The sequence below is a fragment of the Tasmannia lanceolata genome, unplaced genomic scaffold, assembly GCF_043159265.1.
Source record: "Tasmannia lanceolata isolate RefF3 unplaced genomic scaffold, GAP_Taslan_0.1 ptg000008l, whole genome shotgun sequence".
Taxonomy (NCBI): domain Eukaryota; kingdom Viridiplantae; phylum Streptophyta; class Magnoliopsida; order Canellales; family Winteraceae; genus Tasmannia; species Tasmannia lanceolata.
In genome coordinates, this window is record NW_027518685.1 from 42627450 (window position 1) to 42653888 (window position 26439).

Consider the following 26439-nt stretch of genomic DNA (forward strand, 5'->3'; position numbering starts at 1 on the left):
GACACCATCTTTTGGGTTTCCTATGTCTAAAATATTGATGTCTTATTAAGTTTCAAAAATAAGAAACTTTCTAATTTTTCAATCTCCATCCTTCATCAACTAAATCTAAGATTGAATATCATCTCATCCCTACCTCAAAACTTTGCAAAAAGCTCCATGACACCATCTATGGGGTTTCCTATGTCTAAAAGATGGATGTTTTATAAAGTTACTAAAGTAAGAAACTTTCAATTTTTACAATCTCTATCCTTGATCAACAAAATCTAATATTAAATACCATCCAATCATAATCTCAAAACTTAGCTAAAACCTCATTGACACCATCTATAGTGTTTCATATGTCTAAAAGGTGGGTGTCTTTATAAAGTTTCTAAAATAAGAAACTTTCTGTTTTTCAATCTCTATCAACAAAAGCACTTTGACAGCATATCTTGGTTTTCTTATATCTAAAAGATGTTTGGTTTATATTGTTTCTAAAATAAGAAACTTTCTATTTTTTCAATCTCTATCATTTATAAACTAAATCTAAGATTTAATACTATCTAATCCTCATCTCAAAACATTGCTAAAAGCTCCTTGACACCATCCCTAAGGTTTCCTTCGCTAAATGATAGATGTTTTACAAAGTTTCTAAAATAAGAAACCATCTATTTTTTAAATTTCTATTCTTCATCAACTAAATCTAAGATTCAATATCATCTCACCCTCATCTCAAAACTCAGCTAAAAGTTCCTTGACACCGTATATAGGGTTTCCTATGTCTAAAAGATGGATGTTTTGTAAAGTTTCTAAAATAAGAAACTTTCTACTTTTTCAATCTCCATCCTTTATAAACTAATTCGAAAATTCAATACCATCTCATCCACATCTCAAAATTTGGCTAAAAGCTCATCGACACCATCTTTTGAGTTTCCTATCTTTAAAATATTTATGTCTTATAAAGTTTCAAAAATAAGAAACTTTCTAATTTTTCAATCTCCATCATTCCCGAACTAAATCTAAGATTCAATACCATCTCATCCCCACCTCAAAACTTTGCAAAAACCTCCTTGACACCATCTATGGGGTTTCCTATGTCTAAAAGATGGATGTTTTATAAAGTTACTAAAATAAGAAACGTTCTACTTTACAATCTCTATCCTTCATCAACAAAATCTAATATTCAATACCATATAATCATAATCTCAAAACTTGGCTAAAACCTCATGTACACCATCTATAGTGATTCCTATGTGTAAAAGGTGGATGTTTTATAAAGTTTCTAAAATAAGAAACTTTCTGTTTTTCAATCTCTATCAACAAGAGCACCTTGACAGCATATCTTGGTTTTCTTATATCTAAAAGTTTGTTTTATATTGTTTCTAAAGTAAGAAACTTTCTATTTTTTCAATATCTAACCATCATGAACTAAATCTAAGATTCAATACCATCGCATCCTCATCTTAGAACTAAGCAAAAAGCTCACTGACAACATCTTTACGATTTACTAAGTTTAAAAGATTGCTATTTTATAAAGTTTCTAAAATAAGAAACTCTCTATTTTTTCAACACCCATCATTCATCAACTAAATCTAAGATTCAATACCCACTCATTCTTATCCCAAAACTTGGCTAAAAGCTCGTTGATATCATCTCTAGGGTTTCTTATGTCTAAAAGATTGATGATTGATAAAGTTTCTAAAATAAGAAACTTTCTATTTTTCCAATCTCTATCATTAATCAACTAAATCTAAGATGCAATACCCTCTCATCCTCATCCCAAAACATGGCTAAAAGCTCATTGACACCGTCTCTAGGGTCTCATATGTCTAAAAGATGGATGTTTTTTAAGCTTTCTACAATAACAAACTTTCTATTTTTTCAATCTCTATCCTTTATCAACTAAATCTAGGATTCAATACCATCTCATCCTCATATCAAAACTTGGCTAGAAGCTCCTTGACACCATCGCTAAGGTTTCCTTTGCTAAAAGATAGATGTCTTACATAGTTTCTAAAATAAGAAACTATCCATTTTTTAAATCTCTATTCTTCATCAACTAAATCTAAGATTCAATATCATCTCATCCTCATCTCAAAACTCAGCTAAAATTTCCTTGAAACCATATATAGGGTTTCCTATGTCTAAAAGATTGATGTTTTGTAAAGTTTCTAAAATAAGAAACTTTCTATTTTTTCAATCTCCATCCTTTATAAACTAATTCTAAAATTCAATACCATCTCTTCCACATCTCAAAACTTGGCTAAATGCTCCTCGACACCATCTTTTGGGCTTCCTATGTCTAAAATATCGATGTCTTATAAAGTTTCAAAAATAAGAAACTTTCTAATTTTTCAATCTCCATCCTTCATGAACTAAATCTAAGATTCAATATCATCTCATCCCCACATCAAAACTTTGCAAAAAGCTCCTTGACACCATCTATGGGGTTTCCTATTTCTAAAAGATGGATGTTTTATAAAGTTACTAAAATAAGAACCTTTTTATTTTACAATCTCTATCCTTGATCAACAAAATCTAATATTCAATATCATCTAATCATAATCTCAAAACTTGGCTAAACCCTCATTGACACCATCTACAGAGTTTCCTTTGTCTAAAAGGTGGATGTTTTATAAAGTTTCTAAAATAAGAAACTTTCTGTTTTTCAATCTCTATCAACAAAAGTACCTTGACAGCATATCTTGGTTTTCTTATATCTAAAAGATGTTTGTTTTATATTGTTTCTAAAATAAGAAACTTTCTATTTTTTTAATCTCTATCCATCATCAACTAAATCTAAGATTCAATGCCATCGCATCCTGATCTCAGAACTAAGCAAAAAGCTCCTTGACACCATCTTTACGATTTACTAAGTTTAAAAGATTGATATTTTATAAAGTTTCTAAAATAAGAAACTCTCTATTTTTTCAATACCCATCATTAATCAACTAAATCTAAGATTCAATACCCACTCATTCTTATCCCAAAACTTGGCTAAATGCTCGTTGATATCATCTCTAAGGTTTCTTATGTCTAAAAGATTGATGTTTGATAAAGTTTCTAAAATAAGAAACTTTTTATTTTTACAATCTCCATCATTAATCAACTAAATCTAAGATTCAATACCCTCTCATCCTCATCCCAAAATATGGCTAAAAGCTCATTGACACCGTCCCTAGGGTCTCATGTGTCTAAAAGATTGATGTTTTTTAAGCTTTCTATAATAACAAACTTTCTATTTTTTCAATCTCTATCCTTTATCAACTGAATCAAGATTCAATGCCATCTCATCCTCATCTCAAAACTTGGCTAAAAGCTCATTGACACCATCCTTAAGGTTTCCTTTGCTAAAAGATAGATGTCTTACAAAGTTTCTAAAATAAGAAATCATCTATTTTTTAAATCTCTATCCTTAATCAACTAAATCTAAGATTCAATATCATCTCATCCTCATCTCAAAACTCAGCTAAAAGTTCCTTGACACCATATATAGGGTTTCTTATGTCTAAAAGATGGATGTTTTGTAAAGTTTCTAAAATAAGAAACTTTCTATTTTTTCAATCTCCATCCTTTATAAACTAATTCTAAAATTCAATACCATCTCATCCACATCTCAAAACTTGGATAAAAGCTCCTCGACACCATCTTTTGGGTTTCGTATGTCTAAAATATTGATGTCTTATAAAGTTTCAAAAATAAGAAACTTTCCAATTTTTCAATCTCAATTCTTCATCAACTAAATCTAAGATTCCTTATCATCTCATCCCCACCTCAAAACTTTGCAAAAAGTTCCTTGACACCATCTATGGGGTTTCCTATGTCTAAAAGATGGATGTTTTATAAAGATATTAAAATAAGAAACTTTCTTTTTTACAATCTCTATCCTTGATCAACAAAATCAAATATTCAATACCATCTAATCATAATCTCAAAACTTGGCTAAAACCTCATGGACACCATCTATAGTGTTTCCTATGTCTAAAAGGTGGGTGTTTTATAAAGTTTATAAAATAAGAAACTTTCTGTTTTTCAATATCTATCAACAAAAGCACCTTGACAGCATATCTTGGTTTTCTTATATCTAAAAGATGTTTGTTTTATAAAGTTTCTAAAATAAGAAACTTTCTATCTTTTCAATCTCTATCCATCATCAACTAAATCTAAGATTCAATACCATCGCATCCTCATCTCAGAACTAAGCAAAAATCTCCTTGACACCATCTTTACAATTTACTAAGTTTAAAAGATTGATATTTTATAAAGTTTCCAAAATAAGAAACTCTCTATTTTTTCAATACCCATCATTCATCAACTAAATCTAAGATTCAATACCCACTCATTCTTATCCCAAAACTTGGCTAAATGCTCGTTGATATCATCTCTAGGGTTTCTTATGTCTAAAAGATGGATGCTTGATAAAGTTTCTAAAATAAGAAACTTTCTATTTTTACAATCTCCATCATTAATCAACTAAATCTAAGATTTAATACCCTCTCATCCTCATCCCAAAACATGGCTAAAAGCTCATAGACACCGTCTCTAGGGTCTCATATGTCTAAAAGATGGAGGGTTTTTAAGCTTTCTACAATAACAAACTTTCTATTTTTTCAATCTCTATCCCTTATCAACTAAATCTAAGATTCAATACCATCTCGTCCTCATATCAAAACTTGGCGAAAAGCTCCTTGACACCATCCCTAAGGTTTCCTTTGCTAAAAGATAGATGTCATACAAAGTTTCTAAAATAAGAAACCATCTTTTTTTTTAAATCACTATTCTTCATCAACTAAATCTAAGATTCAAAATCATCTCATCCTCATCTCAAAACTCAGCTAAAAGTTTCTTGACACCATATATAGGGTTTCATATGTCTAAAAGATGGATGTTTTGTAAAGTTTCTAAAATAAGAAACTTTCTATTTTTTCAATCTCCATCATTTATAAACTAATTCTAAAATTCAATACCATCTCATCCACTTCTCAAAACTTGGCTAAAAGCTCCTCGACACCATCTCTTGGGTTTCCTATCTCTAAAATATTGATGTCTTATAAAGTTTCAAAAATAATAAACTTTCTAATTTTTCAATCTCCATCCTTCATCAACTAAATCTAAGATTGAATATCATTTCATCCCCACCTCAAAACTTTGCAAAAAGCTCCTTGACACCATCTATGGGGTTTCTTATTTCTAAAAGATGGATGTTTTATAAAGTTACTAAAGTAAGAAACTTTATATTTTACAACCTCTATCCTTGATTAACAAAATCTAATATTAAATACCATCTAATCATAATCTCAAAACTTGGCTAAAACCTTATGGACACCATCTATAGTGTTTCCTATGTCTAAAAGGGGGTGTCTTAATAAAGTTTCTAAAAGAAGAAACTTTCTGTTTTTCAATCTCTATCAACAAAAGCACCTTGACAGCATATCTTGGTTTTATTATATCTAAAAGATGTTTTTTTATATTGTTTCTAAAATAAGAAACTTTCTATTTTTTCAATCTCTATCCTTTATCAACTAAATCTAAGATTCAATACTATCACATCCTCATCTCAAAACATGGCTAAAAGCTCCTTGACACCATCCCTAAGGTTACCTTTGCTAAAAGATAGATGTTTTACAAAGTTTCTAAAATAAGAAACCATCTATTTTTAAAACTTTTATTCTTCGTCAACTAAATCTAAGATTCAATATCATCTCATCCTCATCTCAAAATTCAGCTAAAAGTTCCTTGACACCATATATAGGGTTTCCTATGTCTAAAAGATTGATGTTTTGTAAAGTTTCTAAAATAATAAACTTTGTACTTTTTCAATCTCCATCCTATATAAACTAATTCTAAAATTCAATACCATCTCATCAACATCTCAAAGTTTGGCTAAAAGCTCATCGGCACCATCTTTTGAGTTTGCTATGTCTAAAATATTTATGTCTTATAAAGTTTCAAAAATAAGAAACTTTCTAATTTTTCAATCTCCATCCTTAATCAACTAAATCTAAGATTCAATATCATCTCATCCCCAACTCAAAACTTTGCAAAAAGCTCCTTGACACCATCTATGGGGTTTCCTATGTCTAAAAGATGGATGTTTTATAAAGTTACTAAAATAAGAAACTTTCTATTTTACAATCTCTATCCTTGATCAACAAAATCTAATATTCAATACCATCTAATCATAATCTCAAAACTTGGCTAAACCCTCATGGACACCATCTATAGTGTTTCCTATGTCTAAAAGGTGGGTGTTTTATAAAATTTCTAAAATAAGAAACTTTCTGATTTTCAATCTCTATCAACAAAAGCACCTTGACAGCATATCTTGGTTTTCTTATATCGAAAAGATGTTTGTTTTATATTGTTTCTAAAATAAGAAACTTTCTAGTTTTTCAATATCTATCCATCATCAACTAAATCTAAGATTCAATACCATCGCATCCTCATCTCAGAACTAAGCAAAAAGCTCCTTCAAACCATCTTTACGATTTACTAAGTTTAAAAGATTGATATTTTATAAAGTTTCTAAAATAAGAAACTCTCTATTTTTTCCATATCCATCATTCATCAACTAAATCTAATATTCAATACCCACTCATTCTTATCCCAAAACTTGGCTAAATGCTCGTTGATATCATCTCTAGGGTTTCTAATGTCTAAAAGATGGATGTTTGATAAAGTTTCTAAAATAAGAAACTTTTTATTTTTACAATCTCCATCATTAATCAACTAAATCTAAGATTCAATACCCTCTCATCCTCATCCCAAAATATTGCTAAAAGCTCATTGATACCGTCTCTAGGGTCTCATATGTCTAAAAGATGGATGTTTTTTTAAGCTTTCTACAATAACAAACTTTCTATTTTTTCAATCTCTATCCTTTATCAACTGAATCTAAGATTCAATACCATCTCATCCTCATCTCAAAACTTGGCTAAAAGCTCCTTCACACTATCCCTAAGGTTGCCTTTGCTAAAAGATAGATGTGTTACAAAGTTTTTAAAATAAGAAACCATCTATTTTTTAAATCTCTATTCTTCATCAACTAAATCTAAGATTCAATATCATCTCATCCTCATCTCAAAACTCAGCTAAAAGTTTCTTGACACTATATATATGGTTTCCTATGTCTAAAAGATGGATGTTTTGTAAAGTTTCTAAAATAAGAAACTTTCTATTTTTTCAATCTCCATCCTTTATAAACTAATTCTAAAATTCAATACCATCTCTTCCCCATCTCAAAACTTGGCTAAAAGCTCCTCCACACCATCTTTTGGGTTTCCTATGTCTAAAATATTGAGGTCTTATAAAGTTTCAAAAATAAGAAACTTTCTAATTTTTCAATCTCCATCCTTCATCAACTAAATCTAAGATTCAATATCATCTCATCACCACCTTAAAACTTTGCAAAAAGCTCGTTGACACCATCTATGGGGTTTCCTATGTCTAAAAGATGGATGTTTTATAAAGTTACTAAAATAAGAAACTTTCTATTTTACAATCTCTATCCTTGATCAACAAAATCTAATATTCAATATCATCTACTCATAATCTCAAAACTTGGCTAAAAGCTCATGGACACCATCTATAGTGTTTCCTATGTATAAAAGGTGGATGTTTTATAAAATTTTAAAATAAGAAACTTTCTGTTTTTAAATCTCTATCAACAAAAGCAGCTTGACAGCATATCTTGGTTTTCTTATATCTAAAAGATGTTTGTTTTATAAAGTTTCTAAAATAAGAAACTTTCTATTTTTTCAATCTCTATCCATCATCAACTAAATCTAAGATTCAATACCATCGCATCCTCATCTCAGAACTAAGCAAGAAGCTCCTTGACACCATCTTTACGATTTACTATGTTTAAAAGATTGATATTTTATAAAGTTTCTAAAATAAGAAACTCTCTATTTTTTCAATATCCATCATTCATTAACTAAATCTTAGATTCAATACCAACTCATTCTTATCCCAAAACTTGGCTAAATGCTCGTTGATATCATCTCTAAGGTTTCTTATGTCTAAAAGATGGATGTTTGATAAAGTTTCTAAAATAAGAAACTTTTCATTTTAAAATCTCCATCATTAATCAACTAAATCTAAGATTCAATACCCTCTCATCCTCATCCCAAAACATGGCTAAAAGCTCATTAACACCGTCTCTAGGGTCTCATTTGTCTAAAAGATGGATGGTTTTTAAGCTTTCTACAATAACAAACTTTCTATTTTTTCAATCTCTATCCTTTATCAACTGAATCTAAGATTCAATACCATCTCATCCTCATCACAAAACTTGGCGAAAAGCTCCTTCACACCATCCCGAAGGTTTCCTTTGCTAAAAGATAGATGTCTTACAAAGTTTCTAAAATAAGAAACCATCTATTTTTTAAATATCTATTCTTCATCAACTAAATCTAAGATTCAATATCATCTTATCCTCATCTCAAAACTCAGCTAAAAGTTCCTTGACACCATATATAGGGTTTCCTATGTCTAAAAGATGGATGTTTTGTAAAGTTTCTAAAATAGAAACCTTCTATTTTTTTCAATCTCCATCATTTATAAACTAATTCTAAAATTCAATACCATCTCATCCACATCTCAAAACTTGGCTAAAAGCTCCTCGACACCATCTTTGGGGTTTCCTATGTCTAAAATATTGATTTCTTATAAAGTTTCAAAAATAAGAAACTTTCTCATTTTTCAATCTCCATCATTCATCAACTAAATCTAAGATTCAATATCATCTCCTCCCTACCTGAAAACTTTGCAAAAACCTCCTCGACACCATCTATGGGGTTTCCTATGTCTAAAAGATGGATGTTTAATAAAGTTACTAAAATAAGAAACCTTCTATTTTACAATCTCTATCCTTGATTAACAAAATCTAATATTCAATACCATCTAATCATAATCTCAAAACTTGGCTAAAACCTCATGGACACCATATATAGTGTTTCCTATGTCTAAAAGGTGGATGTTTTATAAAGTTTCTAAAATAAGAAACTTTCTGTTTTTGAATCTCTATCACCAAAAGCACATTGACAGCATATCTTGGTTTTCTTATATCTTTTTTTTTGAAAAGGGTAAGCTGGGGTTAGGCAGACCCCGACCAGATATATTGAAAAAAATGGAGATTACAAAGATAGAGCAAGAGCGCACCCAAGCCACAAGCGACCGGGAAACAAGAACAGACTAAGTGCAAAGCAGCACGGACAAAAACAAATCAAGAACAACGGCCAAAAACCAACAAGCAAGCAACAACTAAGTGAAACAGAATTTCAAAGCCCAACAGCAAACAGAGGGGACACGAACCCAAAAGCAAGAGGTCCAGACCCCACTTAGGACTTGTAAGATCCGGGGATGAGCCCTTTGAAGGGGATTCTTTGGCCTGGCAGAGAAGGGGGTGGTGGTGAAGCTTTTCCTTTCTTCTTTGAAATGGTTTGCCAAGATCCTCCCTCAGATGTGGAGGGAGAGGAGACAATGCCCTTACCTGGGTCTTCTTTTGAGAGGCATGCCAATGAATCCTTCCCATCAAAAACCTCTTCCGAATTTGCTAAGGACGCATAACTGTTAACTTGGGCAAATTCTTCATTTCGAGCTGAAAGGATATTGTCTTTGAGAACTTTAGACCCAATCATAGGATCAGATTCAGGAAGAGCTGGAATTATGGGACTACTCCGTACACCCTCAACAACTCTGGAAACAGGTCTCCATTCCTTCCTAGAATGGGTTGGAATGGAAACAGGGCAATCTTCCAAGCAATGACTAAAATCCCAACAATTTGTGCAAGCCTTCGGCTTCCAATCATAAAGTATGGGTTGGATAATTTCTTTGGAGGAGGTTTTGAGAGTGATAGAGGATGGGAGGACTTGTTTAGCACTGATTTGAATGCACATTCTGGCGTAATTAAGCCGAGTAGCTTCTGCTGTTTGGGTATCCATGTACAGAGGTTTACCTATCAAACTAGCGATTCTACTTAGACAATGCTGGGACCAAAACTTTAGATGAAGCCCCGGGAGCCTTACCCAAATGGGAATGTCAGGAAGTTGCTTCTTATGCAAAGAGGAATCCGGATCCCACCTTTGAAGGATCAAGGGTCTGCCTCCATAATGTTGCCCAGCTTCTTCAAGTATTCGGGTGCAATCGGGTGCAGAAGAGAATTTGAATATGATAAAACCATGATCAAGGTAGTACATTTGTAGATTTCCGGAGATCTGCCATCTTCGCAAGAGAGATTCGCGAAGGGAAATGAAGAAGGGTCGTCTGCCAATAAAATACCCAACCAGACAATTCGCCCATTTAGCTTCAGTTTCCAGGGTCTCATCATCATTAAAATGAATCTTCAAATTTTCTTGTTCTTCGGCGGCAGGGGTGATGAGATCTAACTTTGTGGGCACAGTTCCTTGGTCATGGTTTGAGAACAATTTTTTCCATTGATTTGGGGTAGAACTGGGTGGCTTTAGAGTCAGATTCTTACTGTTTCCGGGAGCAAGAATGGAGTTCCTTGGATTCGGCGCAGAGATTGGAAGATCCCTTCTCTGATCGAAGTTAGAAGAAATCAAAGGGTAGGAGCTGCTAGCTATAGGGTGGGAAGCAATTGGGTCTTTCAAGAGACCATCAGCGTCCAAAGGAAATGAAGAAACCGAGGCTCCAAAGGTGCTGTCAAGGAGCCGAGTGTCTGAGGCTGCAGGTTTACTGAGCAGGCATGGCCCACTAGCATGATGCACACAAGAGGGAGCACGACCATTTGCTTCTTTTCCCAAGGAAAGGAGGTAGCTGGCCTTTCCATCTTTGCCTCCCAAGACTTTTAATGCAGACAAGTCAATATTGGGGGCTGCATTGAATGGAGGAGAGGGCGTGCAGGTGACAAGAGAGGGAAAGCACTGCTCCATCTTCCCATCAGCAGTAACAAAAAACTGCTGGTTTTCCAGGATGGCGGTTTCGCGATCTTCTTCGGAAGATGGATTTTCAGAGTGCTGAATGCAGAATTCCTCTTCAGAAATGGAAGATTTGGTTCTCCCCAGGAGATGCTTCAAACGGTCATCGAAAGAGGCGAAAATGTCTTCTCCATCTTCAATGAGCTGCTTAATATGGGATTTCGCCAATTTCCTTGACTTTTTCGCACCTTTCTTTTTCTTAGTTGAGGAGGAAGACAGATGAATCTCCTTATCAACAGCTTTTAAAAATTGCATTTTCTCATGAACTGACGCTTGAATGCAATTAAGCTCCCCATTAGAAATTTGGGTACGAAGCTTTTGAAGAGACCTAGATGGGGAGGGCGTGTAGTCAATTTTGAGCTTTACCAGTTGAGGAAGGTCAGATTTGGAGGAGCTGCATAACTGTGCCAACTCCTCTTCAGAGTTGATTTTCATGGCCCCGCCCTTTTCCTGAACAAGATGAAGCCCCGGTGACCAGTTGGTTAAACCTCCAAACTGATGAGGAAGGGAATCCCCATCAGAACCATCAAGAGATGACAGACCGTGAGCATCCATGGCTGCTGATCCGAGGGCATCCATGGCTGATCTAAACGGAGCTTTGATACAAACAAATTCAAACCCTTATAACCCAAATCCCTGCAGCAAATTTCAGCCAAACTCACAGATATTGCCCAAATCTAACCCTCTTTTCCCTTGTCCATGCCTCATCACAGATCCAAGCCTCCATAAAAAATGCCCAAATCTCTGTAACAAAACCACCCCAAATCAGATCCAAAACCTCATGCCCTTCGTTCCTTCAAGCTAAAAAACCCACCTTTTACATACCCTAACACAAACCCCAAAATTGCCAATCGCCTCTATCCATGACTCGAACCCATTCTCGATCTCCCATAGCCTCTTGACCCTTTGTGAAAAGAGCCAATCATGGCCACCAAACAGCTTGAACCAAACCCATAAAACCCTCTTCTCTGGTTTCTCTTCCTCCAAGAGACTCAGAACATTTCGGATCTTGAATCAAAAGAGGGGGTCATAGAGCATATCTTCTGGGGAGGAATCGCCGCCGATAGAAGCGTGTAGATCAGCCGGCGAAAAAGGAGAAGAGGGTTTTGGTCGTTTTTAGGGCTCCAAATCAAATCAAATAACCTAGAGAGGAAGAAGGAACAGCCAAGATGATTGACTAGCTAGCTTCCATATCTGATATCTAAAAGATGTTTGTTTTATAAAGTTCCTAAAATAAAAAACTTTCTATTTTTTCAATCTCTATCCATCATCAACTAAATCTAAGATTCAATACCATCGCATCCTCATCTCAGAACTAAGCAAAAAGCTCCTTGACACCATCTTTACGATTTACTAAGTTTAAAAGATTGTTATTTTATAAAGTTTCTAAAATAAGAAACTCTCTATTTTTTCAATATCCATCATTCATCAACTAAATCTAATATTCAATACCCACTCATTCTTATCCCAAAACTTGGCGAAATGCTCGTTGATATCATATCTAGGGTTTCTTATGTCTAAAAGATGGATGTTTGATAAAGTTTCTAAAATATGAAACTTTCTATTTTTTCAATCTCCATCCTTTTTAAACTAATTCTAAAATTTAATACCATCTCATCCACATCTCAAAACTTGGCTAAAAGCTCCTCGACACCATCTTTTGGGTTTCCTATGTCTAAAATATTGATGTCTTATAAAGTTTCAAAAATAAGAAACTTTCTAATTTTTCAATCTCCATCCTTCATCAACTAAATCTAAGATTCAATATTATCTCATCCTCACCTCAAAACTTTGCAAAAAGCTCGTTGACACCATCTATGGGGTTTCCTATGTCTAAAAGATGGATGTTTTATAAAGTTAATAAAATAAGAAACTTTCTATTTTACAATCTCTATCCTTAATCAACAAAATCTAATATTCAATACCATCTACTCATAATCTCAAAACTTGGCTAAAAGCTAATGGACACCATCTATAGTATTTCCTATGTCTTAAAGGTGGATGTTTTATTAAGTTTCTAAAATAAGAAACTTTCTGTTTTTCAATCTCTATCAACAAAAGCAACTTAACAGCATATCTTGGTTTTCTTATATCTAAAAGATGTTTGTTTTATAAAGTTTCTAAAATAAGAAACTTTGTATTTTTTCAATCTCTATCCATCATCAACTAAATCTAAGATTCAATACCATCGCATCCTCATCTCAGAACTAAGCAAGAAGCTCCTTGACACCATCTTTACGATTTACTAAGTTTAAAAGATTGATATTTTATAAAGTTTCTAAAATAAGAAACTCTCTATTTTTTTTGCAATACCCATCATTCATCAACTAAATCTAAGATTCAATACCCACTCATTCTTATCCCAAAACTTGGCTAAATGCTCGTTGATATCATCTCTAAGGTTTCTTATGTCTAAAAGATTGATGTTTGATAAAATTTCTAAAATAAGAAACTTTCTATTTTTACAATCTCCATCATTAATTAACTAAATCTAAGATTCAATACCCTCTCATCCTCATCTCAAAACATGGCTAAAAGATCATTGACACCGTCTCTAGGGTCTCATATGTCTAAAAGATGGATGTAGTTTAAGCTTTCTACAATAACAAACTTTCTATTTTTTCAATCTATATCCTTTATCAACTGAATCTATGATTCAATACCATCTCATCCTCATCTCAAAACTTGGCTAAAAGCTTCTTGACACCATCCTTAAGGTTTCCTTTGCTAAAAGATAGATGTCTTACAAAGCTTCTAAAATAAGAAACCATCTATTTTTTAAATCTCTATTTTTCATCAACTAAATCTAAGATTCAATCTCATCTCATCCTCATCTCAAAACTCAGCTAAAAGTTCCTTGACACCATATCTAGGGTTTCCTATGTCTAAAAGATGGATGTTTTGTAAAGTTTGTAAAATAAGAAACTTTCTATTTTTTCAATCTCCATCCTTTATAAACTAATTCTAAAATTCAATACCATCTCATCCATATCTCAAAACTTGGCTAAAAGCTCCTCGACACCATCTTTTGGGTTTCGTATGTCTAAAATATTGATGTCTTATAAAGTTTCAAAAATAAGAAACTTTCCAATTTTTCAATCTTCATCCTTCATCAACTAAATCTAAGATTCAATATCATCTCATCCCCACCGCAAAACTATGCAAAAAGCTCCTTGACACCATATATGGGGTTTCCTATGTCTAAAAGATGGATGTTTTATAAAGTTACTAAAATATGAAACTTTCTATTTTACAATCTCTATCCCTGATCAACAAAATCTAATATTCAATACCATCTAATCATAATCTCAAAACTTCGCTAAAAGCTCATGGACACCATCTATAGTGTTTCCTATGTCTAAATGGTGGATGTTTTATAAAGTTTCTAAAATAAGAAACTTTCTGTTTTTCAATCTCTATCAACAAAAGCACCTTGACAGCATATCTTGGTTTTCTTATATCTAAAAGATTTTGTTTTATAAAGTTTCTAAAATAAGAAACTTTCTATTCTTTCAATCTGTATCCATCATCAACTAAATCTAAGATTCAATTCCATCGCATCCTCATCTCAGAACAAAGCAAGAAGCTCCTTGACACCATCTTTACGATTTACTATGTTTAAAAGATTGATATTTTATAAAGTTTCTAAAATAAGAAACTGTCTATTTTTTCAATATCCATCATTCATCAACTAAATCTAAGATTCAATACCCACTCATTCTTATCCCAAAACTTGGCTAAATGCTCGTTGATATCATCTCTAGGGTTTCTTATGTCTAAAAGATGGATGTTTGATAAAGTTTCTAAAATAAGAAACTTTCTATTTTTACAATCTCCATCATTAATCTACTAAATCTAAGATTCAATACCCTCTCATCCTCATCCCTAAACATGGCTAAAAGCTCATTGACACCGTCTCTAAGGTCTCATATGTCTAAAAGATGGATGTTTTTTAAGCTTTCTACAATAACAAACTTTCTATTTTTTCAATCTCTATCCTTTATCAACTAAATCTAAGATTCAATACCATCTCATCCTCGTCTCAAAACTTGGCTAAAAGCTCCTTGACACCATCCCTAAGGTTTCCTTTGCTAAAAAATAGATGTCTTACAAAGTTTCTAAAATAAGAAACCATCTATTTTTTAAATCACTATTCTTCATCAACTAAATCTAAGATTCAATATCATCTCATCCTCATCTCAAAACTCAGCTAAAAGTTCCTTGACACCATATATAGGGTTTCCTATGTCTAAAAGATGGATGTTTTGTAAAGTTTCTAAAATAAGAAACTTTCTATTTTTTCAATCTCCATCCTTTATAAACTAATTCTAAAATTCAATACCATCTCATCTACATCTCAAAACTTGGCTAAAAGCTCCTCGACACCATCTTTTCGGTTTCTTATGTCTAAAATATTGATGTCTTATAAAGTTTAAAAAATAAGAAACTTTCTAATTTTTCAATCTCCATCCTTCACCAACTGAATCTAAGATTCAATATCATCTCATCAACACCTCAAAACTTTGCAAAAAGCTCCTTGACACCATCTATGGGGTATCCTATGTCTAAAAGATGGATGTTTTATAAAGTTACTAAAGTAAGAAACTTTCTATTTTACAATCTCTATCCTTGATCAACAAAATCTAATATTCAATACCGTCTAATCATAATCTCAAAACTTGGCTAAAACCTCGTGGACACCATCTATAGTGTTTCCTATGTCTAAAAGGTGGATGTTTTATAAAGTTTCTAAAATAAGAAACTTTCTATTTTTCAATCTCTATCAACAAAAGGACCTTCACAGCATATCTTGGTTTACTTATATCTAAAAGATGTTTGTTTTATAAAGTTTCTAAAATAAGAAACTTTCTATTTTTTCAATCTGTATCCATCATCAACTAAATCTAAGATTCAATACCATCACATCCTCATCTCAGAAATAAGCAAAAAGCTCATTCACACCATCTTTACGATTTTCTAAGTTTAAAAGATTGATATTTTATAAAGTTTCTAAAATAAGAAACTCTCTATTTTTTCAATATCCATCATTCATCAACTAAATCTAAGATTCAATACCCACTCATTCTTATCCCAAAACTTGGCAAAATGCTCGTTGATATCATCTCTAGGGTTTCTTATGTCGTAAAGATGGATGTTTGATAAAGTTTCTAAAATAAGAAACTTTCTATTTTTACAATATCCATCATTAATCAACTAAATCTAACATTCAATACCCTCTCATCCTCATCCCAAAACATGGTTAAAAGCTCATTGACACCGTCTCTAGGGTCTCATATGTCTAAAAGATGGATGTTTTTTAAGCTTTATACAATAAAAAACTTTCTATTTTTTCAATATTTATCCTTTATCAACTAAATCTAAGATTCAATACCATCTCATCCTCATCTCAAAACTTGGCTAAAAGCTCCTTGACACCATCCCTAAGGTTTCCTTTGCTAAAAGATTGATGTCTTACAAAGTTTCTAAAATAAGAAACCATCTATTTTTTAAATCTCAATTCTTCATCAAGTAAATCTAAGATTCAATATCATCTCATCCTCATCTCAAAACTCAGCTAAAGGTTCCTTGACACCATATATAGGGTTTCTTATGTCTAAAAGAAGGTTGTTTTGTAAAGTTTCTAAAATAAGAAACTTTCTATTTTTTCAATCTCCATCTTTTATAAACTAATTCTTAAATTCAATATCATCTCATCCACATCTCAAAACTTGGCTAAAAGCTCCTCGACACCATCTTTTAGGTTTCCTATGTCTAAAAGATTGATGTCTTATAAAGTTTTAAAAATAAGAAACTTTCTAATTTTTCAATCTCCATCCTTCATCAACTAAATCTAAGATTCAATATCATCTCATCCACAGCTCAAAACTTTGCAAAAAGCTCCTTGACACCATCTATGGGGTTTCCTATGTCTAAAAGATGGATGTTTTATAAAGTTACTAAAATAAGAAACTTTCTATTTTACAATCTCTATCCTTGATCAACAAAATCTAATATTCAATACCATCTAATCATAATCTCAAAACTTGGCTAAAAGCTCATGGACACCATCTATAGTGTTTCCTATGTCTAAAAGGTAGATATTTTATAAAGTTTCTAAAATAAGAAACTTTCTGTTTTTCAATCTCTATCAACAAAAGCACCTTCACAGCATATCTTGGTTTTCTTATATCTAAAAGATGTTTGTTTTATAAAGTTTCTAAAATAAGAAACTTTCTATTTTTTCGATCTTTGTCCATCATCAACTAAATCTAAGATTCAATACCATCGCATCCTAATCTCAGAAATAAGCAAAAAGCTCATTCACACCATCTCTACGATTTACTAAGTTTAAAAGATTGATATTTTATAAAGTTTCTAAAATAAGAAACTTTCTATTTTTTCAATATACATCATTCATCAACTAAATCTAAGATTCAATACCCACTCATTCTTATCCAAAAACTTGGCTAAATGCTCGTTGATATCATCTCTAGGATTTCTTATGTCTAAAAGATGGATGTTTCATAAAGTTTCTAAAATAAGAAACTTTCTATTTTTACAATCTCCATCATTAATCAACTAAATCTAAGATTCAATACCCTCTCATCCTCATCCTAAAGCATGGCTAAAAGCTCATTGACAACGTCTCTAGGGTCTCATATGTCTAAAAGATGGATGTTTTTTAAGCTTTCTACAATAATAAACATTCTATTTTTTCAATCTCTATCCTTTATCAACTAAATCTAAGATTCAATACCATCTCATCCTCATATCAAAACTTTGCTAAAAGTTCCTTCACACCATATATAGGGTTTCCTATGTCTAAAAGGTGGATGTTTTGTAAAGTTTCTAAAATAAGAAACTTTCTACTTTTTCAATCTCCATCCTTTATAAACTAATTCTAAAATTCAATACCATCTCATCCACATCTCAAAACTTGGCTAAAAGCTCCTCGACACCATCTTTTGTGTTTCCTATGTCTAAAAGGTGGGTGTTTTATAAAGTTTTTAAAATAAGAAACTTTCTGTTTTTCAATCTCTATCAACAAAAGCACCTTGACAGCATATCTTGCTTTTCTTATATCTAAAAGATGTTTGTTTTATATTGTTTCTAAAATAAGAAACTTTCTATTTTTTAAATCTTTATCAATCATCCACTAAATCTAAGATTCAATACCATCGTATCCTCATCTCAGAACTAAGAAAAAGCTCCTTGACACCATCTTTACGATTTACTAAATTTAAAAGATTTATATTTTATAAAGTTTCTAAAATAAGAAACTCTCTATTTTTTAAATATCCATCATTCATCAACTAAATCTAAGATTCAATACCCACTCATTCTTATCCCAAAACTTGGCTAAATGCTCGTTGAAATCATCTCTGGCGTTTCTTATGTCTAAAAGATGGATGTTTGATAAAGTTTCTAAAATAAGAAACTTTCTATTTTTACAATCTCCATCATTAATCAACTAAATCTAAGATTCAATACCCTCTCATCCTCATCCCAAAACTTGGCTAAAAGCTCATTGACACCGTCTCTAGGGTCTCATATGTCTAAAAGATGGATGTTTTTTAAGCTTTATACAATAACAAACTTTCTATTTTTTCAATCCCTATCCTTTATCAACTAAATCAAAGATTCATTACCATCTCATCCTCATCTCAAAACTTGGCTAAAAGCTCCTTGACACCATCCCTAAGGTTTCCTTTGCTAAAAGATAGATGTCTTACAAAGTTTCTAAAATAAGAAACCATCTATTTTTTAAATCTCCATTCTCCATCAACTAAATCTAAGATTCAATATCATCTCATCCTCATCTCAAACCTCAGCTAAAAGTTCATTGACAACATATATAAAATTTCCTATGTCTAAAAGATTGATGTTTTGTAAAGTTTCTAAAACAAGAAACTTTCTATTTTTTCAATATCCATCCTTTATAAACTAATTCTAAAATTCAATACCATCTCATCCACATCTCAAAACTTGGCTAAAAGCTCCTCGACAACATCTTTTGGGTTTCCTATGTCTAAAAGATTGATGTCATACAAAGTTTCAAAAATAAGAATCTTTCTAATTTTTCAATCTCCATCCTTCATCAACTAAATCTAAGATTCAATATCATCTCATCCCCACCTCAAAACTTTGCAAAAAGCTCCTTGACACCATCTATGGGGTTTCCTATGTCTAAAAGGTGGATGTTTTATAAAGTTTCTAAAATAAGAAACTTTCTATTTTTCAATCTCTATCAACAGAAGCACCTTGACAGCATATCTTGGTTTTCTTATATCTAAAAGATGTTTGTTTTATAAAGTTTCTAAAATAAGAAACTTTCTATTTTTTCAATCTCTGTCCATCATCAACTAAATCTAAGATTCAGTACCATCGCATCCTCATCTCAGAAATTAGTAAAAAGCTCCTTCACACCATCTTTACGATTTACTAAGTTTAAAAGATTTATATTTTATAAAGTTTCTAAAATAAGAAACTCTCTATTTTTTCAGTATCCATCATTCATCTACTAAATCTAAGATTCAATACCCACACATTCGTATCCCAAAACTTGGCTAAATGCTCGTTGATATCATCTCTAGGGTTTCTTATGTCTAAAAGATTGAAGTTTGATAAAGTTTCTAAAATAAGAAACTTCCAATTTTTACAATCTCCATCATTAATCAACTAAATCTAACATTCAATACCCTCTCATCCTCATCCCAAAACATGCCTAAAAGCTCATTGACACAGTCTCTAGGGTCTCATATGTCTAAAAGATGGATGTTTTTTTAAGCTTTTTACAATAACAAACTTTCTATTTTTTCAATCTCTATCCTTTATCAACTAAATCTAAGATTCAATACCATCTCTTCCTCATCTCAAAACTTGGCTAAAAGCTCCTTGACACCATCCCTAAGGTTTCCTTTGCTAAAAGATAGATGTCTTACAAAGTTTCTAAAATAAGAAACCATATATTTTTTAAATCCCTATTCTTCATCAACTAAATCTAAGATTCAATATCATCTCATCCTCATCTCAAAACTCAGCTAAAAGTTCCTTGACACCATATATAGGGTTTCCTATGTCTAAAAGATGGATGTTTTGTAAAGTTTCTAAAATAAGAAACTTTCTATTTTTTCAATCTCCATCCTTTATAAACTAATTCTAAAATTCAATACCATCTCATCCACATCTCAAAACTTGGCTAAAAGCTCCTCGACACCATCTTTTGGGTTTCCTATGTCTAAAATATTGATGTCTTATAAAGTTTCAAAAATAAGAAACCTTCTAATTTTTCAATCTCCATCCTTCATCAACAAAATCTAAGATTCAATATCATCTCATCCCCACCTCAAAACATTGCAAAAAGCTCCTTGACACCATCTATGGGGTTTCCTATGTCTAAAAGATGGATATTTTATAAAGTTACTAAAATAAGAAACTTTCTACTTTAAAATCTCTATCCTTGATCAACAAAATCTAATATTCAATACCATCTAATCATAATCTCAAAACTTGGCTAAAACCTCATGGACACCATCTATAGTGTTTCATATGTCTAAAAGGTGAATGTTTTATAAAGTTTCTAAAATAAGAAACTTTCTGTTTTTCAATCTCTATTAACAAAAGCACCTTGACAGCATATCTTGGTTTTGTTATATCTAAAAGATTTTGTTTTATAAAGTTTCTAAAATAAGAAACTTTTTATTTTTTCAATCTCTGTCCATCATCAACTAAATCTAAGATTCAATACCATCGCATCCTCATCTCAGAAGTTAGTAAAAAGCTCCTTCACACCATCTTTACGATTTACTAAGTTTAAAAGATTGATATTTTATAAAGTTTCTAAAATAAGAAACTCTCTATTTTTTCAATATCCATCATTCATCTACTAAATCTAAGATTCAATACCCACACATTCGTATCCCAAAATTTGGCTAAATGCTCGTTGATATCATCTCTAGGATTTCTTATGTCTAAAAGATGGAAGTTTGATAAAGTTTCTAAAATAAGAAACTTCCAATTTTTACAATCTCCATCATTAATCAACTAAATCTAACATTCAATACCCTCTCATCCTCATCCCAAAACATGCCTAAAAGCTCATTGACACAGTCTCTAGGGTCTCATATGTCTAAAAGATGGATGTTTTTTTAAGCTTTTTACAATAACAAACTTTCTATTTTTTCAATCTCTATCCTTTATCAACTAAATCTAAGATTCAATACCATCTCTTCCTCATCTCAAAACTTGGCTAAAATCTCCTTGACACCATCCCTAAGGTTTCCTTTGCTAAAAGATAGATGTCTTACAAAGTTTCTAAAATAAGAAACCATATATTTTTTAAATCTCTATTCTTCATCAACTAAATCTAAGATTCAATATCATCTCATCCTCATCTCAAAACTCAGCTAAAAGTTCCTTGACACCATATATAGGGTTTCTTATGTCTAAAAGATGGATGTTTTGTAAAGTTTCTAAAATAAGAAACTTTCTATTTTTTCAATCTCCATCCTTTATAAACTAATTCTAAAATTCAATACCATCTCATCCACATCTCAAAACTTGGCTAAAAGCTCCTCGACACCATCTTTTGGGTTTCCTATGTCTAAAATATTGATGTCTTATAAAGTTTCAAAAATAAGAAACTTTCTAATTTTTCAATCTCCATCCTTCATCAACAAAATCTAAGATTCAATATCATCTCATCCCCACCTCAAAACATTGCAAAAAGCTCCTTGACACCATCTATGGGGTTTCCTATGTCTAAAAGATGGATGTTTTATAAAGTTACTAAAATAAGAAACTTTCTACTTTACAATCTCTATACTTGATCAACAAAATCTAATATTCAATACCATCTAATCATAATCTCAAAACTTGGCTAAAACCTCATGGACACCATCTATAGTGTTTCATATGTCTAAAAGGTGGATGTTTTATAAAGTTTCTAAAATAAGAAACTTTCTGTTTTTCAATCTCTATTAACAAAAGCACCTTAACAGCATATCTTGGTTTTGTTATATCTAAAAGATGTTTGTTTTATAAAGTTTCTAAAATAAGAAACTTTTTATTTTTTCAATCTCTGTCCATCATCAACTAAATCTAAGATTCAATACCATCGCATCCTCATCTCAGAAGTTAGTAAAAAGCTCCTTCACACCATCTTTACGATTTACTAAGTTTAAAAGATTGATATTTTATAAAGTTTCTAAAATAAGAAACTCTCTATTTTTTCAATATCCATCATTCATCTACTAAATCTAAGATTCAATACCCACACATTCGTATCCCAAAATTTGGCTAAATGCTCGTTGATATCATCTCTAGGGTTTCTTATGTCTAAAAGATGGAAGTTTGATAAAGTTTCTAAAATAAGAAACTTTCAATTTTTACAATCTCCATCATTAATCAACTAAATCTAAGATTCAATACCCTCTCATCCTCATCCCAAAACATGGCTAAAAGCTCATTGACACCGTCTCTAGGGTCTCATATGTCTAAAAGATGGATGTTTTTTAAGCTTTCTACAATAACAAACTTTCTATTTTTTCAATCTCTATCCTTTATCAACTAAATCTAAGATTCAATACCATCTCATCCTCATATCAAAACTTTGCTAAAAGCTCATTGACACCATCCCTAAGGTTTCCTTTGCTAAAAGATAGATGTCTTACAAAGTTTCTAAAATAAGAAACCATCTATTTTTTAAATCTCTATTCTTAATCAACTAAATCTAAGATTCAATATCATCTCATCCTCATCTCAAAACTCAGCTAAAAGTTCCTTAACACCATATATAGGGTTTCCTATGTCTAAAAGATGGATGTTTTGTAAATTTTCTAAAATAAGAAACTTTCTATTTTTTCAATCTCCATCATTTATAAACTAATTCTAAAATTCAATACCATCTCATCCACATCTTAAAACTTGGCTAAAAGCTCCTCGACGCCATCTTTTAGGTTTCCTATGTCTAAAATATTGATGTCTTTTTCTAATTTTTCAATCTCCATCCTTCATCAACTAAATCTAAGATTCAATATCATCTCATCCCCACCTAAAAACGTTGCAAAAAGTTCCTTGACACCATCTATGGGGTTTCCTATGTCTAAAATATGGATGTTTTATAAAGTTACTAAAATAAGAATCTTTCTATTTTACAATCTCTATCCTTAATCAACAAAATCTAATATTCAATACCATCTAATCATAATCTCAAAACTTGGCTAAAACCTCATGTACACCATCTATGGTGTTTCCTATGTCTAAAAGGTGGGTGTTTTATAAAGTTTCTAAAATAAGAAACTTTCTGTTTTTCAATCTCTATCAACAAAAGCACCTTGACAGCATATCTTGGTTTTCTTATATCTAAAAGATGTTTATTTTATATTGTTTCTAAAATAAGAAACTTTCTATTTTTTCAATCTCTATCCATCATCAACTAAATCTAAGATTCAATACCATCGCATCCTAATCTCAGAACTAAGCAAAAAGCTCCTTGACACCATCTTTACGATTTACTAAGTTTAAAAGATTGATATTTTATGAAGTTTCTAAAGTAAGAAACTTTATATTTTTTTTGCAATACCCACTCATTCTTATCCCAAAACTTGGCTAAATGCTCGTTGATATCATCTCTAGGGATTCTTATGTGTAAGAGATAGATGTTTGATAAAGTTTCTAAAATAAGAAACTTTCTATTTTTACAATCTCCATCATTAATCAACTAAATCTAAGATTTAATACCCTCTCATCCTCATCCCAAAACATGGCTAAAAGCTCATTGACACCGTCTCTAGAGTCTCATATGTCTAAAAGATGGATGTTTTTTAAGCTTTCTACAATAACAAACTTTCTATTTTTTCAATCTCTATCCTTTATCAACTAAATCTAAGATTCAATACCATCTCATCCTCATCTCAAAACTTGGCTAAAAGCTCATTGACACCATCTCTAAGGTTTGCTTTACTAAAACATAGATGTCTTACAAAGTTTCCAAAATAAGAAACCATCTATTTTTTAAATCCCTATTCTTCATCAACTAAATCTAAGATTCATTATCATCTCATCCTCATCTCAAAACTCAGCTAAAAGTTCCTTGAGGTGGGGTTTCTTATGTCTAAAAGATGGATGTTTTGTAAAGTTTCTAAAATAAGAAACTTTCTATTTTTTCAATCTCCATCCTTTATAAACTAATTCTAAAATTAAATACCATCTCATGCACATCTCAAAACTTGGCTAAAAGCTCATCGACACCATCTTTTGGGTTTCCTTTGTCTAAAATATTGATGTCTTATAAAGTTTCAAAAATAAGAAACTTTCTAATTTTTCAATCTCCATCCTTCATCAACTGAATCTAAGATTCAATATCATCTCATCCCCACCTCAAAACTTTGCAAAAAGCTCCTTGACACCATCTATGGGGTTTCCTATGTCTAAACGATGGATGTTTTATAAAGTTACTAAAGTAAGAAACTTTTTATTTTACAATCTCTATCGTTGATCAACAAAATCTAATATTCAATACCATCTAATCATAATCTCAAAACTTGGCTAAAAGCTCATGGACACCATCTATAGTGTTTCCTATGTCTAAAAGGTGGATGTTTTATAAAGTTTCTAAAATAAGAAACTTTCTGTTTTTCAATCTCTACCAACAAAACCACCTTGACAGCATATCTTGGTTTTCTTACATCTAAAAGATGTTTGTTTTATAAAGTTTCTAAAATAAGAAACTTTCTATTATTTCAATCTCTATCCATCATCAACTAAATCTAAGATTCAATACCAACGCATCCTCATCTCAGACCTAAGCAAAAAGCTCCTTCACACTATCTTTACGATTTACTAAGTTTAAAAGATTTATATTTTATAAAGTTTCTAAAATAAGAAACTCTCTATTTTTTCAATATCCATCATTCATCAACTAAATCTAAGATTCAATACCCACTCATTCTTATCCCAAAACTTGGCTAAATGCTCGTTGATATCATCTCTAGGGTTTCTTATGTGTAAAAGATGGATGTTTCTAAAATAAGAAACTTTCTATTTTTACAATCTCCATCATTAATCAACTAAATCTAAGATTTAATACCCTATCATCCTCATCCCAAAACATGGCTAAAAGCTCATTTACACCGTCTCTAGGGTCTCATATGTCTAAAAGATGGATGTTTTTTAAGCTTTATACAATAACAAACTTCCTTTTTTTCAATCTCCATCCTTTATCAACTAAATCTAAGATTCAATACCATCTCATCCTCATCTCAAAACTTGTCTAAAAGCTCCGTGACACCATCCCTAAGATTTGCTTTACTAAAACAAAGATGTCTTACAAAGTTTCTAAAATAAGTAACCATCTATTTTTTAAATCTCTATTCTTCATCAACTAAATCTAAGATTCATTATCATCTCATCCTCATCTCAAAACTCAGCTAAAAGTTCCTTGACACCATATATAGGGTTTCCTATGTCTAAAAGATGGATGTTTTGTAAAGTTTTAAAATAAGAAACTTTCTATTTTTTCAATCTCCATCCTTTATAAACTAATTCTAAGATTCAATACCATCTCATGCACATCTCAAAACTTGGCTAAAAGCTCATCGACACCATCTTTTGGGTTTCCTATGTCTAAAATATTGATGTCTTATAAGGTTTCAAAAATAAGAAACTTTCTAATTTTTCAATCTCCATCCTTCATCAACTGAATCTAAGATTCAATATCATCTCATCCCCACCTCAAAACTTTGCAAAAAGCTCCTTCACACCATCTATGGGGTTTCCTATGTCTAAAAGATGGATGTTTTATAAAGTTACTAAAGTAAGAAACTTTTTATTTTACAATCTCTATCCTTGATCAACAAAATCTAATATTCAATACCATCTCAAAACTTGGCTAAAAGCTCATGGACACCATCTATAGTGTTTCCTATGTCTAAAAGGTGGATGTTTTATAAAGTTTCTAAAATAAGAAACTTTCTGTTCTTCAATCTCTAGCAACAAAAGCACCTTAACAGCATATCTTGGTTTTCTTATATCTAAAAGATGTTTGTTTTATAAAGTTTCTAAAATAAGAAACTCTCTATTTTTTCAATCCCTATCCATCATCAACTAAATCTAAGATTCAATACCATCGCATCCTCATCTCAGAACTAAGCAAAAAGCTCCTTCACACCATCTTTACGATTTACTAAGTTTAAAAGATTGATATTTTATAAAGTTTCTAAAATAAGAAACTCTCTATTTTTTCAATATCCATCATTCATCAACTAAATCTAAGGTTCAATACCCACTCATTCTTATCTCAAAACTTGGCTAAATGCTCGTTGATATCATCTCTAGGGTTTCTTATGTCTAAAAGATGGATGTTTTTTAAGCTTTATACAATAACAAACTTTCTATTTTTTCAATCTCTATCCTTTATCAACTGAATCTAAGATTCAATATCATCTCATCCTCATCTCAAAACTTGGCGAAAAGCTCCTTGACACCATCCCTAAGGTTTCCTTTTCTAAAAGATAGATGT